The sequence below is a fragment of the Rhipicephalus sanguineus genome, chromosome 9 (assembly GCF_013339695.2).
Source record: "Rhipicephalus sanguineus isolate Rsan-2018 chromosome 9, BIME_Rsan_1.4, whole genome shotgun sequence".
In the NCBI taxonomy this organism is placed as follows: Eukaryota; Metazoa; Arthropoda; class Arachnida; order Ixodida; family Ixodidae; genus Rhipicephalus; species Rhipicephalus sanguineus.
In genome coordinates, this window is record NC_051184.2 from 18242360 (window position 1) to 18266876 (window position 24517).

Below are 24517 nucleotides of genomic sequence, written 5' to 3' on the forward strand. Positions count from 1 at the left end.
TTCCATCCATCCATCCGTCCTAGAGCACTGTGAGAGGAAAGTGTGAAAGATGTAGTCTCCGTAATGTGCTTGGCAGTAGCTCAATGGGCTAAACGCCCGCCAGCCATCGTCGCGGACCAGGAGGTCATGGGTTCGACTGCTGAGTTCTTTTCTTTGCCATCTGATGGCGTTAATTTTGCTGACGTATTTCCGTCACGAAAGTCTCGGTGGACCCCGGCATAAAGCAATTTCTTGTTAAAAAAACAGAAAACTCACAACGAATCAAACCGCGCTTATAATGTGACACCACAACGCCACGTGTGCGACACAAAAAACGCAATCAGTTGCGTACTTGGAACGCCAGCAGCGCGCTTTCTTCACTCGCCAATAGCGGGCCGCCCATGTACCATCGTATTCGGGTCAGCACGGCGACGGCGCGAACGCGTCTTGCCGAGATCAAAGAAATCATGAAATCATGCCGTGTTTCATTTCAATAATGTTTTCATCTATGCTTATTTCATGTTATAACACATGACACGCACAAAATTTGTCATATGCCTCAAGTTCTGATGAATTCTGAGGAGATTCCCGGTTGTTCTTTCGTGGACCATTCTCTCCGTTTCCCATTCCGCAGCGAAAGATGGGATGTAAAAAAAGAGAGACTTATCTCGGTTGCTCAGCTGTAACAATTTCTGTAAACAGGACAACCGAAGCTTTTTCGAGACGTGAAGAACTAAAGCAAAGTCGAATAGAGATGACAGATGTGCTTTTCTAAAAGTACACCTACGTATATGGCATGTATCTTATTTTCGCAAAGAAAAACTTGTTCTTCTAAAAACTACCTTTATTTAAAAACAAAAAAGAACAACAAAACAAGATACATGCCGCGCTCACGAAAAAAAAAAAAAAAGATGACTAGCAGATGTCCTTGACGGCAGGAAAACAAGACGCAAAGAGACGACGAACTGACTGAGAAACACATTATCGATACCCACCCCCTTCTTGCAGTTATTCGTTTAGCGCTGTACCACTGAACGAATAACTTGTTCTGTTCCTGTATACCGGAACATTGTAGGCAGTAACCATTAAGAGCGAAAAGTAAAACGCAAACGAGATATCAGACAGCTAGAAAAAAAAAAAGCTAGCGAAAAGCTTCTGAAAGGAGCCCAGCGAACAGAGAGGAGATGAGAATGAAACGAACAAGCGCCACCATTAACAAAGCAGAAGCAATGCCGATGTCGCAAAACACTAAAAAGACACAGAAACGGATTGCGTCTTTGTCGCCAAGTAGTCGTCGTCACCGGTGTCGTGGGGAGGAAACGGATCGGTCAATCGAGCGTTCGTTTAGCGGTGATGGATCGAAGGCGGTCGCAGTGCCGTCGCGGCATCGAGGCCACAAGGAGGCGCTGGCGGGTAACCGCGAAAGCTCTGAACGACATATCGTAGTGCTTTTTCTTTTTTCATTGTAAAACAGTGCAGGAGATTTCAGAGCGTGAGAGGCAATACGGAAGGTGAAGAAGTATCGCAGCTAAAAGTGAAGCGAGACACTGAAGCCATGTTCGGCTAATTGGCTGCGACACTGTTACTTCCGGGGTGTAAGGCGTACATACCTTGCTTCTTTCAGTCTGCCAGGAACTACGTAATTCATCATCGCTGAAAAATAATTGCACTGCGTTCTAAGGGAGCGAGATACACAAGATACCACGTTCTATGAAATTTCATTGAGCCAATATGACCAAGTACACAAAAAAAAAGAAAGGCTTTGAAAGCCGGGACGTCGTTATGACAGCCACAAAATAACGTTAGGGCGAAGTTCAAGAATGAAACTTCGACAATCGCTTTCGCATCTACCATACTGAACCAATGATGGGTAAACCAAAGAAAATAATGTTCTAGAAAAATAATATATTAGACCGGCTGATAAAATGCATCACTGTTAAACAAGGTATACGCTGGCGAATGTGAACGCTACAATAGCAGCCACGCTCGGAAAAATGAAGGGAGGAGTTAAAACAGCTAGAAATAGGCGCTTGAGAAGACGATGCCACGGTTGAAATCAAACAGCATCACTGACCATGTCTGATGATTTAATAGACGTTTCGGAAGCGCGTACGGGTTTTTTGTTCATTGCGCTGGACCGGAACAGATGAGAGGCGTCTTTTCTTCACCTAACTCACGACCCCCCCCCCCACCCCCCCCACCCACCGCTGCTGGTGCCTACGCGACGCATTCCAGCATACCGTTCTCATGACGCATCAGAACCGTAGACAAAATATATAAAAAAAGAGTCGAATATAGCCAAAGTTAATGTATCTGTACATTGCCGCAAACTACATGGAATTCACGCACGGCTGAACACATTCACCATTTCTGTTATATCTAGCGATAAACAACATAGAAAACACAAGCGTCCCGAAGATAAAAAATAATGCTTAAACGCTGGATATATATTGTCGGAAAACGAAAACTTTAAGGCTTGCAGTGAGATGTCAACAAGCGAAATAAGTGCCCGTCGAGGGCGCTTCAAAGCGTACCGAAAATTGCAAAAAGCTAAGGAAAATAACCGAACTACATACAAAACACAACCACCACTAAACACGAAGACACACACACACACACACACACACACACACACACACACACACACACACACACACACACACACACACACACACACACACACACACACACACACACACACACGCACGCACGCACGCACGCACGCACGCACGCACGCACGCACGCACGCTTGCGAACAGGTTGAAATGACATGAAGGTACGGCACAGCGAAGATGAATGGAGGAAGGGAAACACGTATTTGAAGTGCAGCCAGCGGACGTAGCGCGGAATAGCCAAAAAAAAATTACGAGCAAAATTCAGGAGAAACGCAACGAACGAAGAAGACCCCCGCAATGCGAAGTCGTAAATCAAGGCGTTCAGTGCACGGCTCTCGCAGCGGGAACCACTCTTGGGGCTTCAAAGGAGACATCCCGAGAGCGCCATTCTGTCGCCGTAAGGGGTCGCGCAGAAGCACACCGCATTGCCGTCATTTAGGTGACTGAAGATGAGGCAACAAGCACAACTCTAAGCAACGATCAACAACAGGACGAAACTGAGAACAAAAATTAAAAAAAAAGGAATACATCAACAATCGTAACGCCAAATCGGGCTTTTTGTACAGGTCTTGCCCAACGAGTATTCCAATGCGGGGAAGCAGCGAGATGGCGTAGGCACGGACGGCTGCGCTTTGGCTAGGTAGTGTTAGACGCTTTTGCAGCTATCACGCTCATTTTACAACCACATATCGTAGCAAAGCTCCGCGTGTCCCTTTGTGTTGTTGTTGGATTATTTTTATTTATTTATTTTTACTATGAAGATCGTCTTGGCTCGCCACGTATATGGGTGCTTCAACTTGCTATAAATTCGGTCACAACGGCTGCAATAGAACCAGCGACCCCGAGCTATATCCGAGCAACGCCATAGCATGCTAAACTATCGCGGCAACTGTGTTGCTTTGATCACTTCTCTTACGCCATTGTTTGCGCGCCTAACTTCTTTTATGATGAATCCATAACAACTAACTCAACTTTCTGTCATCCAAAGTGTGCATACTGAAACCCACACGTCTCGCAGCGTAGAAAATAAAACGCAGAGAAGCAGTGCACTCAACACCTCCGCCATTACACTGTGTCACTTGTCATCTTATGTGTGTTTATACATTGTCTTCCTGTAGTGCTTATATATATAAAATAACTCTCAGAGACCAAATACTGTATGAAGTATTTTATAAAAGAAAGAATGGTTCACGGACATCTGTTTCAATACAGCGGGACTAGATGAATAGTACAGTGCTCGTTGCACACCCAAGTTAAATGTCTTGAAATCGGTATAACTCAAGCTAATAACAGTTATAACGTAATACAAATAGTGCGAACTAATCAGCCATATCTGGAATGTGGCACATCGAATAAGTTTTAGAACGCGCGTCCTTTTCCCGCATAAAAATAGCAGCTATTGGATGCGCAGGACACTTATCCAACTCTACGCTAACGCGCTCGCTAAGCGAGATCGTCAGTATAGAAGTCGGTATAGAAGCGACAATAGAAAAAAAGAGGGGAGGGAGATGGAGTGCGCTTAAAGTGTAAATTTTCGAGGCAAATAAAGAGTGAGAGGCAAATGAGCCATCGAAGACCAATAAAAACGAACGCAGTTGCACGTGTGGAGAGCTAAAGCAAGAAGACGCGCAAACAAAAACACGCATCGGTGGCTCAGCTCGTCGAAAGCGCTGCAGCGATAGGGAACGCAGATCTGCGCTACAGTGCCGCCGGCATAGTTTGGCATGGCAGTTTTGATTAGATTCGTCGCTGCGGTTTTACTATAACGCGCTTATCCGACTGCGCCGGTCCCGTTCGGAACGCTGTTCATTCTTGTTGGCACTAACGCCATCGACCGAAAAGCTCTATCGTTCCCGCTCTCCCGCCTCCTTTCGGTATTACTTTTTTGTATTAAATTCCCGTTTCACGCATCAATTTTGTAACCTCAGGGCGCAAAACTTAAACGTCGGGCGAAAAAACGAACACTCGACGGCAGCGCAGCTATTCCGTCACGAAGGGGACGTTAAACATGGATGACATCCGCACCGCGATGTTTGCAAACGTGTCTATTTTTGAGCTCCGTGCGATGGTTCGCACACCGCGCACGCCAGTATCAAGTCGGCTTTGAAGAGTATACGATAAAATAACACTCAAAAGGGGCTGGCGCGCACAAAAGGCTAGTATTTTTTATTTATTTATTCCTTTATTTATTTATTTATTTATTTATTTATTTATTTATTTATTTATTTACTGCTCGACCGTCGTATTCGTAGGCTTACCAATGTGAAAACTTCTGTGCTGATATACAGGAATGAAAACGGGAAGGAAAAAAAATCATACGACAAATGTAACGCTAGGAATGCGCACAACAACGCGGGCACGGGAGATGAAGCACCTTTTTTGAGCGTTTCCGGGCGGTTTGACGATTCTGATGTCACCGAATCGACAAGGCATCAACTTTAGGGCCATGTTCGCGGCTACAGCGCGGCGTTCTGTCGCCTCAGTCATCTCTTGAGACGCTTGAGCGAAGGCTGCACCGGCCGCAGTTGTCGATTTTGCAGCACGTACATTTTTTTCTTTCTTTTTATCTCTCGGTTCTTTTTTTTCCACGGTGTCTCGAAAGATCTCAGGAACGCAAGTCGACGTTATCGGGCCTGTGCTTCATACCTCTCTCCCCGGCGCGGTGTTCGATTGACGTGTGTCTCGAGAATATGCGCAAAGATATCGCGGGAAATGTAATTTAGTAGCACGCTGCCTATGCGCTGGTCGGATCAATTTCCAGGAAAGAAAGAAAAAAAAAGGCATGTGAGGCACGCATGCTGGCTGTTACACATCGCCTCAAAAATTTTCCAACAGAAATGGCCGGATAACGAAATTACGCCAAAGCTATACCTTCGACGAAACACGATGAGCAGGCTCAGAGAAAAAAAAAAAAAGAAAAGGAAAAACTCCATCGTGACTGACGGCTGAAGGCTGTCCGAATGATACCCGTTCCAAAGCCGTAACAAAAGATCAAGGCTTCAAGGCACGTCTTCTTACAGAGACTGGCTGTCAAAAATATCCAACCAGAACACGTTGAAGAGACTAGGGCAGCCAGTCCGCGTTTTGAATAGCTAACTTTGAGCCATTGCTTTGAAGGTAATCATGTTCTTTTCTGTGTTGCGTTCTTTCGGCATAACGAGATGCGACACGCGAGTGACATTGAGTACGAAGGAGCGAGACGGAAAAATCCCCGTTGGAGCATGTGTGAACAAACGTAGAAATATATAAAAAAATAATCGACGAAACATAGCCGAGTGCTCGCGCAAGTACTCGAAATTCCGTTTTAGAGAGACAAAAGAAGTTACATGAACTAAGTTCACAGAAGCTCGAATACGCATCTCCGTGTATCTCCCCAATGCATACTGGCCAAGAAAATCGAAAGGGAGCTTAGGCGAGACGAGCCCACGTATGAACGCCGGCGAAGTCAGCTTTCATCGCGGAGCTCGGAACGTATTCGTTGAGCTGAAAGAATTAGCTCTTCAAGTCTGGATATCTTCCTTTAGCTTCCGCGTCCAGGCTAAATTTATGCAGTCGATGTAATTGTAAGATATCTAACAATGTGGCATAGCGTTGTAGAGTTCGGTGCAATACTGACGATCCCATTGAAAAAGAGTGTCGGTATAACATTCATACTACGTGCTCACATGCCTGACTGTTCAGACTATTGTCTCAGCTACTTGGTATTCATCTGTTCTCTCTCTCCCTCTCTCTCTCACACACACACACACACACACACACACACACACACACACACACACACACACACACACACACACACACACACACACACACACACACACACACACACACACACACACACGCACGCACGCACGCACGCGCGCACACACACACACACGCACACACACGCACGCACGCACGCACGCACACACACACACACACGCACGCACACGCACACACACACACACGCACACGCACACACACACACACACACGTACACACGCACGCACACAAACACGTACACACGCACGCACACAAGCGCGCGCCATCAGCGGCGCGTGCTTGCCGCGGCGGCTTTCAGGCTGTGGTGTCGCGCTGCCAAGACCAAGCACGGAGGATCGTTTCCCTGCAATGGGGGCCGCATTTTGATGGGAGCGAAATTCAAGAAAACGTCCGCGCACTTAGATTCAAGTCCACGTTAAAGAACTCTAGGTGGCCAAAACAAATGGATGTTCGGTATTCCTTAGAATCATGTCGTAGTTTTGCCACGTAAAACACCTGAATTAAATTGCGTTTCAAGAGCAGCAACTCCTGGCAAGTCTTTTTTTCTTCTTTTTTTGTTTTCAGTAAAGCTAAGTCTGCCTGCAGCTATAGCCATAGGCGTGCGCAGGGTTCCCCTTCACCGGGGGGCGAAGGTTCATCGCAGCGCCACCCCCTCCCTATTAAATCAATGTATGGGGCAGACTTTGCGGCCCCCTCTTCTTAGGTGACTAGGGGGGGGGGGGGGGGCGGCCGCCCCCCTGACTCCCCTCTGCGCACGCCTATGGCTATAGCGACACTATATACTCCATATCGGCCTCCGCGCTCATACGATTCTAACTCCGTAGAGTATACCAAAACTAGCTTCGAAACATTTTTCAAGGGAAGCATGTCATGCATTACAGATTTCGTTGGCGGCGTTGTCGTAACGCGAAAAACCCGGCGCCGTCGAGCGTACAGAAATGCGGCCTTCGAAGGTGCTGCGGTGACGTGCGTAATTGTATGCGCCGTTTTCCAATAACTGATGTTCTCTCGATCACGGGCTTGTCGGCGGTCAGCCGTTTCTGATATGGCAATGTGATCTGAGAAATAAATAAATAAATAAATAAATAAATAAATAAATAAATAAATAAATAAATAAATAAATAAATAAATAAATAAAGAAAGAAAGAAAGAAAGAAAGAAAGAAAGAAAGAAAGAAAGAAAGAAAGAAAGAAAGAAAGAAAGAAAGAAAGAGAGAAAGAAAGAAAGAACGTCAGGCACGCACACGTCAAGCTTCGCTCGCCCGGATTTTCCCGATTGGGGAAAGGCTCCTGAATTTTTTTCTAAGCGCGCTATAGTCTTGATATTGGATTAATCCATCGCTTTTGCAGTTCGTGGCAGAGTTCTGATGAAACGTGTCGTGCTGTAGTCTGAAAACAAATATCTATTAAAGAGAGAGAGAGAGAGCTATTATTTCGTTCCGGGGAGACGAGTCAAGCAAGTCAACTACATGTACCGCGTGACGGATAAGACGGGGAGGCGCGTGTACACACGGTAAGACAAGACGCGGATAACGCGGCCGCTTTCTCATTAGCGAAAGGCGACCACACCATTCATGGTCAGAGCCGACGTGCTATCGTGCGAGCGCAGGTCGGGGATTAAAAGGAAGAAGGGGCGGGGGCGACCTCAGGAGGTCCGATGATACACAGACACGCGGCCACTGTCGGGACCGAGCAGCGACGGACAAGATAAAGAGGCGAGCACCATTACTCATCCCTTCTTTGCCGACTACTGACGAGGCTGCCGCTGTATCGGCGGAGATTCAATCGATGCTCCGACTCACAGACGCGACGTCACTGAAACAATGGCACTGCTCACGGGGCAGGACAGAAGAAAAGCGGCAGGAAAGAGGGCGCAAGGAGAAGAAGGTGACAGCGTGTACCACGCTCTAAAAGAACTGTGCAGCACTGGGCACTAGGCCTAGTGGTGAACCATATACGACCTCGCTATGAATCCTTACCAGGTTGCCCTGCTCTCAATCCAATCCTGCAAGCGAACTGTACATTGCCACGTTATTTTCTTTATTTGTGTCGGTTTGCTATGCGTTTCTTTATTTCTTCAATTTTGTTTTCGGGCACCCATTATTTTTTGCGCTGCAGAATTTATAGAAATTGAGTAGCCGAGGGGGCATAAACCTCAACTTCTCCACAGCAAGCCAGTTAGAACAGGACAGAACAGAACATAACAGAACAAAACAGAACAACACAGAACAACACAGAACAACACAGAACAAGACAGAACAAAACAGAACGGAACAAAACGGAACGGAACGGAACGATGCTTGAATCATTTTGCGGAAACCGGTGATTGACCGGCACTTTCCGCCCTCGCTGTGTCGCAGCAAGCTAACGAGTTGTAACGAATAATACTACAGCGCGTTTGACACCTCCGCATGACAGATGAAATCACAAATATGTTCGCGCCTGCTCCGCGTCGAGGACATGGGAGACAAGAACTACGCGGGGAATGCACCTGTCCGTGTTCTTACCATCCATTTCCTCAGTGCTCCACAATCCCGAGTTAAAACAGCGGCAAAACACCTTGGCGTATGTTACGGCACGATAGCCCCGTGAATAGGTCCGTGAGTCCGGTCACCGAATGGATAAGGAAAACATGGAAGAGAGGAAAGGTAGGAATGTTAACCAGTCTAGCATAACCGGTGTGCTACCATACACAGGGGAAAAGGATGGGGTAGACTGAAAAACTAGAGTAAAGAAGGAGAAAGAAAGAGGAGGAGCACACACACAACGTCAAAGTGCGGAAGTCTTGTGCGGTATACGGCATCACTGTCAGTCTGCAGTCGCTTGTGCAAGTGTGCTGTTCTCAGAAATTTTAACTTTCAGGAATACATTCGAGGATAGTTGCTAGCGACATCGGTCTGTGGTTCAGACGAGCGAGAGCGATTACGAGTGATGGAGGCACACGTTATATCTCCACACCGCTGCATGGTTCAGAGCAGCGGGAGGCAGTTACATGGAAGAAGACCGATCCCGTCGAGCCCGCGACAACGACCGCGAAAGGCTTCAACGACGCAAAATATTGAGGGTAGAGTGGGATAGGAACCGGTGGCAGCACGCAATATCGATCGGGAGGGCAACACGAGTTTTCGCCTTTATCTATTGATTGTAACAACTGCCCCTGCCTGCCCCCCCCCACCACCCTTGCCCCCTGGACAGCCGGGGTGTAGCGCGGAAAATGAATGAACGCAAAGTCGCTCGATGTCGGGTCTAACAACAGAGATATCAGCTCAGACAGAGAAGCCGGCGATCGAGACGTTCCGCCGGCGTTGCACTTGATACTTGTGCTGCATAGTAGCAGTGCGCGGTTAACCTAGCACTCAGCAGCCTCACTTCGCGAAAAAAAAAAAGTTGAGTAAGATCTGAAGAGCAGAGTTTTAGGGTGGACGATAGTGAAAGCTGCCCCTAGCCTTCAGTGAAATCGAAGCCCGCCACTTTGAGAACATTTTGTAGAGCCCTATATATTGACCACGAACAGCAAATCTGAGAAGAAAAAAAAAACAGTTACTCGGAAGTGCGTTTGAGCTGATCTGCGCATTTAGTGCGCAAGAAAGGAGCCGATCACTTGCAATGTAACAAGGAAGAGCGGGCATTGTCAAATCGTTCACGCCTTCGAATGTGAAGTAAATGCAGAAAAAGGACGCGGATATTTCACACCAGTGAACAATGGGATATGAAGGAATCGTCTAAAGCGCAGCTGCGAAGTATAGGACACTGCGCTTCGCAGCAAATCGAAATGCGCATTCACGTACAGAGCATTATAGGGCTCGGCTGGGCAGCAACTTGAGTGAGGATTGCATTCGCACCCACGCACTCCTCGCCGATTTTGTTTTTATGCAAGGGGCCGAATTAAATTGGAAAAGCGCTTCCTTTGTATGTAAATAGCGCAGACAGTTTCAAGAAATCTCACAGTTGCCAGGGCACTCAGACTACCACACACATGGGAACAAGACGTAGTTCGGAGTTTCAGAAAAAAACATGCCGGGCAATGAAACACAAAAACAAAAAAACCAGCTGACATTGCGGCACGCCGGGTTGGGATCGATGATAGTTTTCTGGGGAACTGCTGGCCTCCTGGATGAAATAAAAGGAGAGAACGTTTGAGCGAAGCATCAGAGAAGGAGATCGGATAAAAATAGAGGATTAGGCAACGGCTACACAAAGGAGATTGCAGTTACAATGAACGGGCGCGACCTTAGCAATCAACAGAGCCACTCTTCAGGCTGAAGAAATAATTTTAATCACGCGAACGCCTCAAAGACGAAGTGAACTCGCAGCTCGCGCGCCTCGATCCACTAGACGCGCGATTGGTCACGACTGTTGAGCCTTTTAAAGAGCCTTTTACACCACTCCGAGAACATCTTTCGCCAATGCATATGTTTACGCACTCTCCTATTCTCAATCTCTCGATTCCGCCTTGTGAACCACTTGAGACGCCTTTTCGCGCAAGAGTGGTGGGTTATCTCTTTAATACTGAAGTGCAGTTGGGCTCGTGAACGTTATCTGCCAGGCTTCTAAAAGATTACACGCCAGTACTGGCTTCTACAACAATGGCGTGTACCCTGGCACCAATGAAACAGAAGGATCACGAATAAGTGAAACGCACGAAAAAGCAAACAATAATGTTGAAGAACCTCTTAAATATACGTCAAGTAAGCACAATATGCGGGTGTATATCCCCTTCACGGTTCTTAACAGCACCAACATAATTTTACGCGGGAACAAAATGGCCGCGAAAAATCAGCTCATATTTAAGCGCACATTGTCGATGGACGGTGCGCGACACTTGGTCCTGATGTACACGGAAAGAAAGTAGCCAACATATGATTAACAAATCGTAAACGAAATGCATCAGTAAAAAATGAAAGAAACGAAAACTGATGCAGTACCTTAGCGAATGGAAGTCACCACTGAAAGGTCGCATTGAAATAAGATCAACGTGCAGCAGACAAGAAGGGAATATGTCGTCGTCGACACGGGTGATTTTGCGACGATTTAGAAAAGTTAACGAAGTCACGAGCCCGGTGCTCCACGCAGCTTCCCAAGAACGACGGCCTCCACTCCTAAAATAGGCCAGTCCAACCGTGAAGGCTTTCTCGCCTGCAGCCGCGGGAAATCTCGCATGCTTCTCCAAGTGAGACCGGTGCGCATCAAACACAACGCGCAAGCGAGGAAATAAAAAGGGAGAGCGAGAAAAAAGGAAAGCAAGTTATGTCGAGTTGTGACATATTGCTTCGAGGTAGACGGATGGAGTAACAAACTACAATCGTACAAAGTAAACACGGAGTGTGCACGTGAGCGCGGGATATGGAACGAAATAACTACAGAGGGCGGGGGAAGAGGCCCAGGGAATGAGGCGGGAAAATGAGAACCGAGGATGCAACTAACAAACTAGAAGAAATGTAAAAGATGAACGCGATATGAACGAATAACCAAGAAACAACGCGAGGCCCTGAAGCTGTTAAACCATAGCTGTCTCTGGAGCCGGGGGTTCCGAGTCGAGACGGGAAGCTGCAAATTGCATCAGGGACGACGTTTTCCCGGGGCCCGGAAGCAGAAACAATTGAGCGGAACTCGGGCCGGAATTGAGGCCGACCTGACTTCCGATTGCGTTGCGTCTCCTCACAGTGAGGAGGCGGCGGACGCCTTCAACGCCTTCCATTTCGAAGAACTGCTTTATTTTCTAACCCGTGAAGGCTAACACTTTCTTTTTTTATTTTATGCCGAGTTTTATTTACGTTCACCCTCGCTGATTTGGGCGGCGAGTTGAAACAAGTGTCACTCGAAGGCGTCGGTAAGTTTGCCTATGCGTTCTGTCTCACGCAACGGCGACGAAGCTGTAAGAACGATACCGCCAAAAGAAAACAACCGGGGCAGTGTCAAGAAGTTATCGATGAGGCAGCCCCCCTTGTGTCAACGACGCGTCGTGTTGACTATACAGTGTCAACGTTGCAAAAGAAAAACAGTGCATGCGCTGCCGACGCGATTGACGTTTATTTTTGACAAGTGCATCAACTGCGCGCCCGAATGTGAAACACTAACCAGAAAAAAGGAGGAAGACCACCCAGGATACTCCTACACGCTAGTTCGCGAATATCCTTGTCTACTAAGGCGGCAGTCGACTACGTAACAAGAAAAACGTCAAAATAAAGCGCTTGAATTAATACATTGAAAGTGGGGTGACTTAATGGCACGACTTAATGCAACCGGGCTGCAATATGTGGCCGGGACAGCACTATGTCCGTTGCCCTCGATACTCTTCAATTGATTCGATAATGGTGCGAAGCATTACAAAAGACAGAATATCGAGTGCGATAGCCAACAAAGAAACACCTCATTTAGGTACTTGAGAATACACGAATCATTTCATGGAACTACCAACTCGCTTCTTTCAGGTTTTATACTTCAGCTAGCTGTTCCATGAATACACGAACGCGAGAGGACAGCAACACGAAGCCGAAGGCACTCACACAGTCCAGTCGTTTTCAAAAAAGTACAAAAGTTCTTTCAGGGGTGACGATCAGTCCTGATGTACGGGATGCTGATTTCGGCCTGTTCGAAGCAATGCAGACAAGCGGTGCATTTCAGATAGCCTGTAAGTTGCAGGTGTACACAGGTAGGCAAAAGAACCGTAAAAAAGACATTAAAATGAGAATAACAAAGATAGCAGTCACGATGCCTTTAGGCAACGCTAAGGAGAGAAAGAAAAGGGCAAAGGAAAGAAAGGGAGGTTAACTATAGGTCGCATCCGGTTTGCTAACCTACACCGGCGGACGGGGAAAGAGGAGAAAAAGAATACAGAAAGTAAGAAGGAAAAAGCACCTAGCAGCAATTTCTGCATCTCACGTGGTCTTTCTCTACCACCGGGATCGGCCCACCTTCGACAAAGTCACGACGTCACACGATAACGGCATGAGATGACGTCATGACATGAAGTCACTGATGACACCACAATATTTTGTGATATTCGACGTCATGATGGCATCCCCACATGACACCATCAATGACGTCACGTGGCGCAACTTGGCACCGTTCGTAGTGCACACCCGGACGCCGGATTCCTCGACTCGAGACACACACAAGCTTGTCGCCTTAACAACAGAACCGAATCTGAGAGAGAAAGAAATACCCGAAATGGAACGCTCGCGAAATGGGGGTGCAGGAGGCTGACGGCGACGACAGTGTGCGCTGCTGCAGCGGATCAGAAGGTCTTCCAGCCTACGCTCAGCAATGGCGACTGATATCGGAATGAAGCCGTACAAATAGGACAAGCCGTGCTCCTATAGCGTGAGTCGGCTTTCTAGCCTCGTTTGCGATCTTGTCGGGAACAAGAAGACGACAGCAAGAAAAAAAAAAAAGCCACGCTGCGCGCTCTCGCGTTTCCCTCCGTGTATACAGGGCTCGTTCCGGTGATGTTGAGCACGCTTCGTACGCTGCAAAGAAGCGCCTTGGCAGCAAGGCAAACATGAATAAGGCAAACCTGGCCGAAGACTCGTTCCTTTGCTCGGTTTCATTTTCTTTTCGTTTTTTCCCCCCGATCATTTGCCGCTATATCTAAACCGTGGCGCGAAGCAAACAGGAACATGTACCGTTGAATTTTGCAGTAGCTCTGTTGTAGGAAGAAATCCCACACTTTTTGTGTCGTTCACGGCAGTTGTCCTTGATTCTCTATATTGTAACTGCTCAAGAGGCTTAAGGAGCAAAGTAGACGCGAACAGATCAGACGGCAGGATGGGCGCCATATACGGTTCGACATATGACGCCTCTCTTGTCGAATGTGCCGCCTGCCTCCGTCTATACTGCGCCACTTATATCCTGATGTACTCCAACAAGTTCAAACCAAGATTCTTATGTAACTACAGCTACGCAACTACAGCTACGACAATGATGGCCTGTTGCCAGTTTAGAAGTTTACAAAATTCGCGGGCTCTCTAGCTCTTACACTAATAGACTATATAGTTTCGCCTAAGCAACATGCATCACGCGAGAGCATCAAGCTGTAAGCCGCACCGCGTTCACAATGAGCTTATTAAGGCAAAAGACTTGCATAGCTGGTGAGTAAAAAGATCCGGCATCATATAGTGGCGTGCACACGAATGTGTGCACGCCGCGAATGGCACACGAAGTTATCGCCAGCGTGGAGGGGCCAGCGTAGGGGCTGCAGATTTGGTTACGTCACAACAGATGACGAGCGAACATTGGCGGTCGGCATGCGATAAGATAAGGTTGTATGCTATCGTGGTCGTCCGTTCCACCTGACCCGCAGCCCAATCATCAAGATGGCTACACCCAAAAAGCGATGGAAATTACGGTCTACGTACCGTTTGCAAAACAAACGATAAGATAAACCGAACGAAGCCGGGGAGACTAACGCCAAAGGTTGGGTGCGAACTCGGACTACGACAAGAATGGGGCATCTGGAAATATATGAGAGAAAACACACATACACTCACACACGCACGCACACGCACGCACTATGGCGCGTGCGCAATAAGAACACGCGGAGTAAAACAAAGACAAAAAGGAAGGCACCGCTGTAAACGCATACAACAATAGCCGAAAAGACAATATTAATAGAAAAGAATACGGGTGGAGCCATCGAAACGCGACAACGCCAGAAGTCTGGCGTTAAATTTTTAATGCCCACCGCAAGCGCGACCCCGGAACGGGCCGGGCATGGAATGCGCAACGAAATGGCCCTCATACGCGATGCGCATGCGGAATTCCCGACGTGCTCGCTTGTATGTGCCCACGCATCCTGCTGCTGTGGCCGCTGAAAAAGAGATGCAGCGACGCAACAAAATATATCTCCGCGGAAAACTCGAATATTTCAACCTTTTCCTTTTTGACTGCCCGTTGCGAATGTAAAAAAAAAAGAAAAGAAAACCCGACCCCGTGTTATATTTGTTTTGAAGTTCGAAGCAGCAATAAAAATATCAGCGAGTAACGGCCACGGTTGACGGCTTGAAGAAGGCTGCAGGCAGACGACGTGCGAGTTACGAATGAGGTACACGTGGCGGTGCCGAGACGGCACGGGAATGCCTTTCGTGTTTTAAGATTTTTCCTCTTCGGCAACGGTCTTCCAACAGCAGACATCATTCCAGGCAGTAAAGAGAAATCCAGGATCTGTTACGCGCAGGACAGTGGAAGTTTGACCGCCCAGCCAAACGTTGTACGTTACTCCAATCGACAGCTCAAGATAACGAAGTAATGGTGACACCTAATTATCTTGCAAATGTTTCCTTTTAAGGCGAAAGCCTTAGATGCCTCATAAAAACGTGAAAGTTGACGATCGGCGTCGGCGGCGTCAACACGAGTGATGCGAAAGATACAAGAGAGTAACCGGGTGGCGCGGGGCAACCTCAGCGTCTGTACTAATACAGCTATACTATCTCTCTCTCTCTTACGTGATGACGCCACAGATCACCAAAATTTGTGACGTCTTCATATCGTCACTATAAAGTCACATAACGCGACGGCAGACGATGTCGTCATCAATGGCATCGTCGCTCTGTCTAAGGAGGGCCTATCATGGAGGCCGGCAAAAGCAGGTGACGTGCAAAAAACTTACAATACCTCCTATTCTGGAGGCAGCTGCAAAATCACGTTAGGTGCAGAAAGCTTTAGGAAAGGGAGAATTTGTACATCGACCTAGAAGAAAAAGAAGATGGCTTTCGCATTCGAGTCGTTTTAGGCGAATGCACTACGGACCCTGTGAGTTTTTTCTTCTTCTTCTGGCAGGAGCAAGCGCTGTTTAATGTAATAGAATACTTATCGCCGTGTTTACACATTACCGTTCACAGCGGACGACATGCATATTATTTAAGAAACACCGACAGAATGCCGCTGCATTTCACTGGGAAGATCTGAGGCCCCACACAAGTAGCGGCCGATTTTCGAAGGCACTTGTATGCACTCGTGTACTTAGATTTAGGTGCACGTTAGAGAACCACAGGTGGTCAAAAACAATACGGTGTTTCCCACGTGCCTTATGTTGATATGGTGCTTTTGGCACGTAAAACAGCAATTTTCACTACAACTTACTCAACTTTTATGCCAGCCCTGATGGAGAAAAACGACAGCGAAGCACGAAGAAAGCGAGCGTCTCACTTACGCGATAAGAAGTCGATGTTTTAAAAACGTCCCTAAAAGTTAAAGGCGCGCGGGAAGCTCAGTTCAAGGCTTTCCTAGCACGCATCTACTACGGTCCCACCAGCTCGCTAGCACCGTTATCGTTATACACTATAGCTTCTCTTTTATGGCGTTCTTGCTCCAAAATTTCTCAACGAAAGTTTATTACGAAAAACTGGCCGGAAGTAAATTTAAGCCCTGCATATTCGTTCTGTTAACAACCAGCTTCGGCTAATGACTTGTGCTGATCTAATCACAAGCAATGATCTTGGTGCACCGGCAGAGCACGCAAGCGACAACGAGCTCCATTAAGCTATACTTTACTGAGATGGTTGTAGAGATGTTCGAGCGCTGGTTTTTATCTTGATACATCGCTCGTAATGTGAGAGGACCTGGTTGTACTATTCATTAGTGACGAGCGAAGACGAGGTTGGCCTTCGTTTGTCAAAGCCCTCGGCTACTCTTTCTTAGAAGAGGAAATTATTTCTTTCCCTAATGTTCTCGACGACACGAGGGACGCGCAGAGTGACGAAAGATACAAAACACTCGACTGACTGGAAGCTGCATGTTATTAGGAAAACGGAAGGAAGTTGTGGAGGTACCACGTGCTGCAGAAATCGAAAACAGCGGCTTTGTTGTACATGGGTTGCATTTATTTATGTTATGTAGCCAATTACGACAGTAAAATAATTAAATTAACGAAAATTACATGAAACAAGCGATAACATCACCGACTGAGTTAGTTCACTCACTGCACGCACTAAGTGCACGTTAGGCCTAAATAAACAATTTGTTCACTAAGCGCGTGACTTCATACAGAAGTGCGCAAAAAGTTATCGATCGCGCGGGTAATTCTGTGTACCTTCATGACGTTTTTTTTTTTAAAATATGTTTGCCTTTCGCTGGAGATGACTTGATGCGACCACCCGTGTGGCTTTTGTACAGAAAGGAGAGTTTCTCCATAGTTATTAGTCTTTTCGCTAAGCTTCTTCGAGTATTATGAGCACTCGAGATGAACATGGCAAACATGTTTAATTTAAACTGAATAACTTCCCGCAAAAGAAAAAAAAAACACACCAAGGACGGAAGCAAGGTGACAGATAGACAAATAGTGTTTTGTTCACCAATATCGCTTCAGTCATCGATAAGTCACAAACTGTAGGGCGTGCCTGTTTGGCAAGTTACAGTTACTTGTTTAAGGACGCCAGGACTTCGTTATCCTCGCTGTGCGTTAATCGTACCAGTAAACACACAAAAGCATTCGCTAGCTTTTAGACCAACATCCTGCATATTAAGCGTTGCATATTAGCGCTCGGGCAGCCCGTGTATATTTGCAACTCGCCATTACAGGAGTCCCCATCACCATACTGTCCGATATGCGGCCAACGCTTTCCTTGGGTCGTGTACGAAGGGACATGCATTAGAAAGTGGTCGATGGTTCACGGAGGCAGAGTCTGGCCGCGCGCTCATGCGTCGCGATTTCGTTTTCGGTCACGCTTTTGTCCGGGAGAGTAAGTCATTGCCCTCATGCCGCTACTGCCTTACGCTCAGCTTGCTCATCAAAAACCTTTATGCCTTAATTTCCGTCCGTCGTCACGGGCTCGAATGCGGCATGTATAATTGAGCGGGAACTTAATGACGCGGAAAATGCGAGCGTGTCTGATGTCGCTGTATTCTCTTTCTCGAATGCGGGAGAGGGTGATAGGAAGTGGGCTATATGAGAAACAAAACAATTCACTCGGCGGCACTACGCGTCGGTGCACGTGAACACTAGAACGCGTAGTCAATGTTCGCGAACGCAGTAAAAACGACGCATAATAGGAGCGACGGAAACAAGTGCGATCAACACATCCACGTCCTTGCTTTAACAATGTAAACAGCGACAATGTGACCTCTATCAAAGGTCAAAATGTTGCTTCCCACTGCTGTAAGCTTTTATACAACGTGTCTATGCAATAGTAAACCACCCTCAGCACGCAATAATATAGCGACACAATCCTTTCTCAACAAGCAGTATGGAATTCGCTTCTTTGGCAAAAGAAAAGGCACGCCCAATTAAGCACAAGCATGTTTTTCCTTAATTATTATTATTTTTATTTTTTAGAGGGGGGGGGGGGGGTCGAGGATGAAATATGTGACAGGAGTGACTCAGTGGTGACGCAGATACGGGGTAATTAAACCACAACGAATGTTGCAGACATAAAGGGACCTTTGCGCACATTCTGACTACATATATATACTCCAAGAAAATAATTTAATATCTATAATTATCTCCAAAGAGAGTTCACGTGTCGCTTTAAAGAGAGTCATATCCGTGGCCAGTAAGGACTCACGAAAAGTAAAAAGTTGAATGACTCTTTTTTTCTTTGTTTGAGTGTGTTCGACACTACACGCTTCTACTTTAGGAAAGATGAAAAAACAACAACCTCAGCAAATACAATAACAAGCAAGATCACGCTTATGATCTTTGTGCTACATGAGATTAATAATAACAACAAAAAAAACAAAAAAAAAAACAGAACGATTCTTTGTTGCATCCAGATCAGTTTTGGTTAACTTAACATCTTCCTCCACTTGATGAGAACACGCGCGGCAGCTGAAAAACACGCCGGAAAAACCGCGAGGTAAAATTTCCAAAATGACAAAGAAATGGGAGATGAAAACAGGTCGATGGGAACTTAAATTGAAGCGAAGCAACATCCACGGTGACGTGTTTGATGTCCACGCCTTTGTAAACACTGACCGAGCGGAAAGAGAGAATTACAACGGGATAAACGGCCAACTTTAATCAATAAGCGACGTCGAAAATTCTCCGGGGGTAGCGAACGGAGAGATGAGCTCACACAACTCAAGCAGGAATGAACCAGACAGCGGAGTAGTATGGAATAGATTAAAAAAAAACAAACGAAGGCGCTGGAAGCAATACCGGAAGGGGTGTACTATATTGTGCAAGCAGCAAGCGGCAAACAAACTCTAGGAGATGCGAAGATGAAAGCGAAGCGAAGAAAAACCCGCCTGTCAGATGCAAAACAAAACACCGAGTATAATTCCCAATAAGCGTAACAAATGGCGTCACGAATATAGGTTTGCAGCTGCAGAAGAAAGGGAGGGAGATTGGGATTTCGATAAAAAGGGAACACCGCAAAGCAGTGCCCCCACTGAATATCACCGGTCGATTGTAATTTGCAAGTGTCGAGAAAAAGGGAGGGGAAAAATGTTAGAAGTGCTAAACTTGTGAAAAAATATACGAAGACAGAGAGACGGCCATGTAGAAATAGGGAAAAAAAAGAGAAGTAAGAAAGAAATGATGAGGCGCCATAATTCAATGAGGCGGAAAGAAAGTCCCATCCTTTCTGCACCGTATACGCTGCTTCACGATCTCCCCATCTCCGCACCCTCCGCCGAAGCCTCACCAACCATTTACTACTCCTCTGCGATGCTGGAGCGTGTTTTTTTTTTTTTTTCAGCCCACCCTGAACGCCGTGCTTGTCAAAATGTGCGCGGGCTTCAGGAGTCGGTGGCGTACGTTCAACTTCGAAGCTTTTTTTTTTCGTCCAATCTAATATTGCCGTCATTTTTACTTTTCCTGCGACCCCAGTTCCCAGTCGCGCCATTTATTTCTTTTAGATATTTTGACCTAGTCTATGGGTAGCTTGTTGTATTGGCGTACTCGAAACGAACGCGTCCTTGTCTTTATTTATTTATTTTTTTTTTCGAGAAATTTGTCTTTCGAAGCCACACGAAGCGACGCGTGCGACCGTCCACAACAATAAAGAAATGTTGTAGAATGATCAGAGAGACAGCAACGTTAAGAAAGGGGTGCAAATCAGCAACGAGCACAACAGATGCGAGTGATAACAAACCTAAGTAAGATACTGTCAATGCACAAAATAATTTTGAGGACGGAGCAATCCTACGCTAGAAATTAAGTTGTATTGCATTAAATACTTCATAAAGGGAATATTACAGAATGCACGTAAGCCGTCGCGGTGGCTCAGTGGTTACGGTGCTCGGCTGCTGACTCGAACGACGCGGGTTCGATCCCGGCTGTGGCGGTCGCATTTCGATGGAGGCGAAATGCTAGAGACCCGTGCGTTGTCAGTACACGTTAAGGAACATAAGTTGGTCGAAATTATCGGGAGCCCTGCACTACGGCGCCTCTCATACCCAGAGCCGTTTTGGGGCGTTAAACCCCATAATAAAAAAACAATGTGTTCGCAATTCCACGCTTCAGTGAAAATTGTAAGATAAAGAGTAGATAGAGACGATGAAAGGAGAGGCAGGGAGCTGAGTTAGACGTTTGTTCGGTTAGCTACCCTGCACAGGAGAAAGGGAACTGAGGGACAAAAAGAAGTATACGAGAGAACAGCGAAGTGTTCATTTGAATCTGTAAAAGAACTCACAAATCTTTGCGGACCTGATGTGTCTTTGACATGGGTTGCTCAGCATCACACCTAGAACACCTGAAGCTGAGAAACTGGCCTCTACAGACCTCAATTATTAATTGTGGTGACTATATCAATGTTGAGGCAAGTGCTAGAACAGTGGTTCTCGAATGCGGGTCTGCGAACCTATTTTTGGGGCCCCGCAAAAGCCATGGTCGAAAAAGAAAACACATTTTTTGAAGGCACATTAAGTCCCGTGAAGGCGGCCCCTTGTGATTTTTGGTATGCTTCACCGCATAACACACCTGTATTACGGCGGTGCTAACTTATGTGTCTCTCCATGAGATGGCTGTAAAAATTTTGTTGCAGTTTTCTACGACACATGCATACGAGCACACTTTTTCCAAGCTTGTATATTTGAAAAGTAAACATACCCAGAAAGAGCTTAATGTCGCAGCAGACCGCACAACTTATTTAAAAGCTGCTGAGATCGAACTGACGTGGCACATTTGTTTGACCATTCTTCGCCAGCTATAAATAAAAGGCACCTATTTCACGCTGCATGTTGTGTTAAGACCCACCCCCCCGCTTTCTCTCACTGCAAGGGTTCCCCCATCAGTTCCACCGGTCTACAAGGGGTCCCTGAAACATACATGGCCACTGCGCTAGAGAAATACGTTAGCATTTATACGTCGAGGGATGGGGCACCGGCGGGGTCGACCATATAAAACAACAACAACAACAACAACAACAACAACAACAACAACAACAACAACAACAACAACAACAACAACAACAACAACAACAACAACAACAATAATAATAATAATAATAATAATAATAATAATAATAATAATAATAATAATAATAATAATAATAATAATAATAATAATAATTGTTGGAGTTTTACGTCACAGAACAGAATATGAGCGACGCCGTTGGGGGGCTCCGGAAATTTCGACCACCTGGGGTTTTTAACGTGCACCTAAACCTAAGCACACGGGCCTCTATCATTTTGCCTCAATCGAAATGTGGCCGCCGCGGCCGTGATTCGATCCCGCGACCTGCGGATCAGCGGTGAAGACTGGTATCATTCGTCTTTGTGGTGGCAAGAGTTTCGTCACTTCATGCGTGTGCTGTTATGATGATCCCCTATCGTGATTCACTAACGGCATAACGATATGGAAGAATAATAAAGTATTCATCGTAATAATCGCTATATCATATAAAACGCGTCGAGACCAATTTTATATGCAAAAAAGTAAATATTACTGCGCGCACTACCGTAGGCAGTCATCTCCGAAAGATGAAAGTGCGGCCTTTTCACACACACACACCCACCCACCCACCCACACACACCCACACACACACACACACACACACACACACACACACACACACACACACACACACACACACACACACACACACACACACACACACACACACACACACACACACACACACACACACACACACACACACACACACACACACACTTGAAAAAAGGATAGCGCATCCCTAGTAGTGTGTCGTTAGGTTGCTCGGGTAGTCAAATAGCCTGTTTCTCATTTTGCATTCGTCGTAGCAGTACCTGTACTTCTGATCGAACGGTCTTTCCTGCAAGAGCATCTCTACGCAAATGGAAGGTCTGCAGTGCAAGCATTACAACATGCTCGAATGAAATCTTCATACGCATATGTGCACATGGTACTTTTGATTTAATTGTCTTTATTCTTTTATTCTTTCGCGCCTTTCTTGTTTTTGTGTTTTTTTTAAATATCAGAAACGTGATGACGGGATATCCGGGTCTAACGTATTCTAACTGCTCATGTTCTTCATATATAAGTAAAAAATAAGTAAATAAATCTGCAGAGAGAAAACAGCATCCTTCGACGTCTGCTAAGGGCCACCAGAGCATGTAAACGTACGAAAAGGCTGACTTCTTTGTCATCAAAATGAAAGGTCATGCGTCTCCAAGAAACCGACGTGGAAGCAAGAACATGGTGCTTTCAAAGTTTGATCATATCATATACTCCTTCGTAGTTTTTGTTTTCGATGCATGGATGCCGTCAGCGACCGCCTTTTCGTTTAATGCTCCTTTTCCGACAGGACACACTGGCACAGCAACGAGCTTTTCCAAAGAGCCGACCCCCAACCCTGGCTGCCAGTGCGTCTTTCGAAACTGCAGTCGTGTCTGGTGGGTTCGTTTTGGTCTTTATACGCGGCTAACAAACAGGGCGCCGAGAGACGCACGTGAGATGGACGTGATATACGACCTCCCCATAATTTATCGTCAAGCTCCGAGGCTCGCCTTGTGTGACCGCGTCCGATGTACTAAGTCGAATCGCAAAACCAATTTCCCGTCATTCATCTACGGATGGCGAGTTTACATATGTCTGTTATTATTTCTTTTTTTTATATCGTCCTTACAGCGTCAGATAAGCATGCGTAGGTCAGTTAGACGATAAGGACGAGAGCTTTGAGCCCTGTGAATGGACTACTTATATAGAGCGTGCATCGTACTTATGTGCACCAGACATTCGAAAGCTCTGGACCAGACGTTCGTGAATGAGAACTTTCCAAATTGAATCCACCTGAAGCAAACTTTATATTTAAATTTTAGTTTTCAATATAAACCGAGCAGGGGCGAAGCCAGAAATTCTTTTTCGGCGGAGGGGCCGGGAGATGCGGGGGACGATTTAACCACTCTTTATGTATGTTCATGCGCGTGTTTTATATGAATGTAGAATATATACACATACAAATTCGCGGGGGGGGGGGGGGTTGTACCTCACCCCCCCCCCCCTCTCCTAGCTACGCCAGTGCAAACCGAGGGCAGCAATAGGTAGCCATTGCCAAAAAATGACGATAACTCCTCCTCCACTTAACTTAATTTCAATTAAAGAACGCCAGAGATTTAGGAACAAAAACGAAGATAGAAAAAGCACCTAAAGCAAGTCACAGAGCTCTCAAATGTAATATTTCAAAACTAAAAAAACGCGTCTCTTTGGCGCTCGCATTGGGGACTCTCCGGCCCTCCTTAGGTAAAGGGACGGATAGTCAACAGTGCCCAACTTCCCAAAGCAAAGCGCCATGTGCGATGTATGTGTCGTCTTTCGGGGACGCTCTCCTGCGATATACGTTTCCCCTCAGCGGCTCAGACACAGTCGGGTTTGGGAGGGTTCTCCTGGCAAGTCGCCTCCGAGGAAGCGTGAGATCGCAGCTCGCAGCTTACCGACTCCTGGGAGCCCAGAGGACAGACGCGTGCATTCTTTGCGTCTGATTTCGACAATACCATGCAGCACTGATGAAAGTAGGGTTGAAGAAGGCTAATGTTCTGCTACGGAAGGATTTATTTATTTATTTATTTATTTATTTATTTATTTATTTATTTATTTATTTATTATTTATTTATTTATTTATTTATTTATTCTATATTTGACTGATTGCGACGAGATTTGAAGTGATAGCGCCATGAATGCTCTGATATAACATAACATAACATAACATAACATAACATAACATAACATAACATAACATAACATAACATAACATAACATTACATAACATAACATAACATAACATAACATAACATAACATAACATAA